The sequence below is a fragment of the Monomorium pharaonis genome, chromosome 2, assembly GCF_013373865.1.
Source record: "Monomorium pharaonis isolate MP-MQ-018 chromosome 2, ASM1337386v2, whole genome shotgun sequence".
Classification (NCBI taxonomy): Eukaryota; Metazoa; Arthropoda; class Insecta; order Hymenoptera; family Formicidae; genus Monomorium; species Monomorium pharaonis.
This window is the reverse complement of record NC_050468.1, coordinates 13,040,163-13,045,948: the sequence shown is the minus strand read 5'-3', so window position 1 is coordinate 13,045,948 and position 5,786 is coordinate 13,040,163.

Here is a 5,786-nt window from a genome sequence, read left to right as displayed (position 1 = left end):
AGGGCTGTATTCTCCCTCTGCTTAGGAAGGGATGCAAACGTCGCGCAGACGCGGCGTATCGCTGGTTTTCGTCGGCGATTAGACACATCTTTGCGAAATTCAACGCACACATCAATATCTGTCGCTGCAAGCATAAAAAACGAGATTAAAATGTAATCGTATTAAGGATATATTACGATTTTTTAAATAATTAAAAAATAATGAAAACATTACAGATCAGTTAATATTGCACATTTAAAAGGTTACATAAAAAATATATAATAAAATAAAAATATGTAATATAATATTAAAAATATTTGAAAGGTAATATAAAAAATACAGTAGCAATATTCTACTTAAATCATATACTTAAAAATTATTTTAATAAGAAATAGGATAATAGAAATGTAAGAAACAAAAATCTGCTTTTTTATATAAACATATTAAATATTTAAGATGATTATATAAAGTTTTATTGTGCTGCAGAGTTTAGTTGTATTCTCTGTAACTAAAAAAATTTATATTATATTTATTTACAAAACAACAGTTTAAAATTGCAATAAAATATAAATATTTAACAAATTTGTAGAAATATGTATGATCCTTAACTATAACGTTGAACAAATAGTAAATATATTGTTTAATGAAAACAAAATATTATAAACATAACTTTTATATTTACATTTATGTAGTTTAATTAATAAAATTGAAATGTTGATACATTTGTAGAAATGTATGTAATCCTCAACTATAACGACGGTTGAAAAAATAAATAGCAAATGAGTTTACATCTCCGCGAGATGTATATTCATGTTTAATAAAATTAATTTTGCTTGTGACAATGAAATGCGATAATTTAAAAACAAGTTATTTCCTCAATTATAACAATTTCAATTAGTATACAAATAAAGTACACAATTTTAGGCTTTAATAAATTTAATTAATTCTTGTTATATATTTTTAAATAACGGTAATTTGGTGAAATAGCAAATTTGTTATTTTATTGTGGATAAAGTGATAGTACTTTAATTAACTTGTCAGAAATCGCTCTTTAAAAAAACGAACATTCATCATGTCGTTATTCGTTATAATCTAAATGCTCAACAATCTAGACGAGATAAATGAGTAATAAACGTTTAATCCATCAAATCAAACATGTTTTCTGACCATTAGCAATTTTTGTTAAATAAAATGTAAGTATTTTTCAATAGCGCTTCAATTAACGTCAAGCTTCGACATTACAGTAAAATGCTGGGAAGACTGGAAGAAGAAGATTAATATCAGGCGATAAGCGCAAGATATACACAAGTTAATATCTTAAAGTAATATCACTTAAAAGCGAGATGATCAGGTGTTCGAAGTAGCTGAGATCTGCTGGTTTTTATTCTTTCAAGGACTCCAGAACAAAATTTTTAATAATCCTCAAGTAAAATATTTTAATGTATTTCTCTCGAGAAATCGCGAAATCAGATGAACGGTTAGGTCCTGAAAAAATAATTCTTGTTTTCCAACGGTACATAAATTTCTGAATTGTAGTTATAATTATTTCATATACACTAAAAGAAAAATATCAAAGTATTGAGAATCAAATACTTCTTATGACGTTTTCTTCGCTATTTATTTGTTATACAAAATTTATTTGTAAAAACAAATTTACATTTCATTTTTTTTGTTAATTTATTTCTTAGGAATACAATTTTTTAATGAAATATATATTGTTTCTCATAAAAAAAGTCTTTTTTTCTAATAAATGATTTATTTCAAAAGAACAAAAAAAAAGTTTCATAATACTTCTAATAAATAATTGATTTTTACAATTTGGGTGTTATCTCTTTATTAATAAGATATATTAAGAAATATATACGAATGGTATATTTTTAAGAATTATATTTCAGAAGCATATTTCACAAAATATTTTCTAGAAATGTATATTTTTCTATCACAAATAAATTTTTTTATTTAATAAATATCAAAAAAATGTCACCAGAAATATTTAGTTCTCAATATTTCGACATTTCTCTCTCAATGTAAGTATTCATTGTAAAATCTTGATAATTAGCTGGATTTTTAAAGAATTCTTTATTAATAATAAACATATTCTTAAAATAATAATTTTCTTTATATTTGTAATCCATTGTGCTTTGCATTTAACATTAATATACAATAATATATATTCTTTCTTCCTTTTGCTTGCTGTTTTTCTAAAAATCTTAAAACGTTTATTAAATCTTATATAAATCCTAAATAATGAATTTCAAATACTGTCTGTGTGCGACTTCTAAAAAAATCATGTTGACTCGATATTCAAATATGTCAAAATCCTTTCAAAGATCTCAAAGTTGTCAGCTTCTTTCCCGCAAAGCTGATTATAAAAGTTCTTTCGTCGCACTAATTTTGTGAACGGCTATCATCACATTTTAATTAAGTATATGTATTTGTGCGTGCGTGCGCGCGCGCGTGTGTGTGTGCGTGTGTGTATGTGTAGAGTTATTTTTGTAAGAGTAAGAGAGAATGAGTCTATGTAATATTATAATTTAAAAAAATTATTTAAAAAATTTGTGTTATATTTTGAATTATACAAAGTTAAACAATGACATAGAATTTTGTTAATATAGCCACCTAAACGTACTAGTAATATGGTCACTTTCGACCATCTTCATATAAAAAAAAATTTCTTGCTAAATCGATTGTCGCTCTATTGTTAATCATTAATTCGTGACATGTATAAATTATTATCGCGACAAAAAAAAGGTTACGTATAAACTTAAAAATCCTACCTTATTAAGTAAGTCTATCTACTACGTTTATCTTTCTTCACGATTGTACTATAATATTTTTCTAACCCAACAATTTATTTTATATAAATATATAATTTTGTAACAAAATATTGTGACTTTTTTAAACAAAACTAATTTCATACATTTATTTTTGTGGTGATCATTTAACTATTCCTGTTTCTCTTCAACCTATTATGCAGTGTCGTTACATTTATATAAATAATATGTAATATAATAAATATTTCATAAACTTTGAATCTAAAATCTAATGAACAATATTTTGATGAATAACCGTTAACGTTGAATTTACAACATTAATTATTAACAAAGTTATTGTTTAAAATATAAATGGGTGGCCATATCACCACCTTGTTCTGTATGATTAATTTTAATAATAGAGGAGAAGGTGGTATTATGGCCACTTGTATTATCTTCGTTATTAGCGGATGAATTTTAGTAATTACTTATGAAATCATTTGTTTAGCAGCCTACCGTTATGAAGTGACGCTAATATGACAATACACAATAGCCAACGTTTATCATAAAGCATTTTTAGTTTTGAGCATTTCTAAAATCTAATGAATAACACTTTGATGAATATAATCGTCAAGTTTCAATTTAAAATATTGATTATTAATAAAGTTATTGTATAAAATATAAATGGGTAACCATATTATCATTTTTCTTCTCTACTGATATTAAAACTAGCGTCTATGTATATACTCTTATCCTAAAGTAAAGAATTTGTTGTGAAAAATATTACTTTTCAGTCAAACTTTGAACTTGAATGTATATTCCGCGCAAGTGTCTTGGTTTGATCATCGAAGCATATGTTAATTTTCTTCATAATAAACATGTTAGGAAAATATTGATCAACGTAAGAACAACGTGCAAGAACAATAATTGTATATAAGATAGTGTATGTGTTTAACACAATTCAAATCGAGACGGGTAAATAAACAGTTTTATATAACATGTATATATTATTGTCCTTGTTAGCCGTATGCAGCATTCTATTACCGTTGTTTATTGCGAAGAATATTGCTATTTGCTTCGGTGATCTAATTGGCTAAGACATCCACAAAGAAAGGGAGATCCTTTCAAATCCTGAATAAGAGGTAATAATCTATAATAAATTTATTATTACTTTAAAGTGGAGGAATATAACACATACTATATTACTATGTATAGATGTTAATATAATTAGTATCAATATTATTAAAATTAATAATGTTTTTAATATTATAATATTATTAATCTCATTTTATATAATGTGATTACGTTTTAAGTCCAAAGTAACGGTGCGCAATTAAAATATAAAATGTATAAATACAATAAATATGATAACTCAAATTATTATTAAAACGCTTTATAATTAACATTTCTATATTAAAGCAAGCTACATTTAAAACATTTGTTTTTTTTTTGTAACAATATTTTGCTATTTAATTTTTACAAAATAACTTTTACAGATACAATTTTTTTTATTAAAAAATATGTATCTATTATTTGCTCTTTTATTTCTATTTTTATATTTTTGTTAATTTAATATTGAGTTTACTGTACGGGCAACTTATACTATGATGTATCAATTTACCCAGAAATTGAAGCTGGTTACAATGCTGTATGTTCATATTTTTCTTATTAAAAAAATTATACAATATATAAAATTGTTTTTGGTATGAAAATGTAAAAAAAATTCTCTCTACCATAAATATAGCTTATTCATAATTAACATCAATTTAATATTTACACCCATTCAAATTAAAAAGAAAAGATTTTGCTACAAAATACAAGTAACATAACTTTTTTCCAATTTTTTACACGCTAAATGTAATAAAGTCATACTAAAAATTATTTTGATAGCTCAAGATTAATCATTGTGTCATTTTATAAAAGAAAAAGACAATTAAAATCTGCAAAAAAACATTTAAAAGAAGAGGTTTCAAAATAATTTTTTCGTCAAGTTTAAGCGATTTAAAAGTAAATTTTTAGCACTTTGAAAGTGATCTCTATATAAGTGATCTCTTTCCATTTTTTAATATAATGTGTAATGCTATTTTTATTAAGAAATTATATGAAATCTCTATTTGTACATATAATAAATGCATAATTAATATTAATTAATATTATAAATCTAGATAATTATTTTTGACATAGAAAGAATTGTTAAATATGTTGATATGAAGAAGTGAAATAGATTAAAATATTATTAAATATTTCACACTAATGCCAATGTACACATTTCTTATTATTCTTGATTATTCTAATAAAACGTTACAAAAATTAGTATTTATATAAAATTGATGTTATTAAAACCCATATGCAAAGAGTTAAAATTTATTGAGAAAATAAATCGATATAATTATTATTTACAATTAAAATATAAGCTTATAAATTCTTCAGATACTTTTACATTTTATATTTTTCTCAAAGTTTAACTTTTTATTAAGTTATTATTATTATATAATTAAAATAAATTAATAAATTAGGATTTATTTTATTAATTTTAATTTCTTAGTTTTCATTAAATTTACAATACACAGTTTTATTAACAATTTCTACAAAATGTGTTCAAAATGATCACCATTGCATTTAATGTATAATCTTGCGCGTCAAGAAAGATCAAACATTGCATTACTGATAATTTTAGGCGTTACAAACGCAGTCTTCATAATTTAGCTTTTATATCTTATTAAGATATTTATACTTCATTATACAAGTATTTTTTTATGTGACCTCATGATAAATAGTAACAATTAAAATTAGCTCTAACATTGCAAGTGCGCTGATAAGCTTATATTTTGACCCGTAAACAAAGTTTACGGTCAAATAAGCTGTTTTAATTGCACATTTATTTTAATTTAGAGCAAAATTAAATTATAACTTACAAACCTTTCTGGAAATTTTTTTGTTAACATTAACCATACAAGTTGCGAATTATGTAGTGTTTTTGTGAAATATTATTTCTTACGTATATTTCATGGAAAATCTTTTAGTAACCCTGGTAACTTGTTTATTAAATTAATA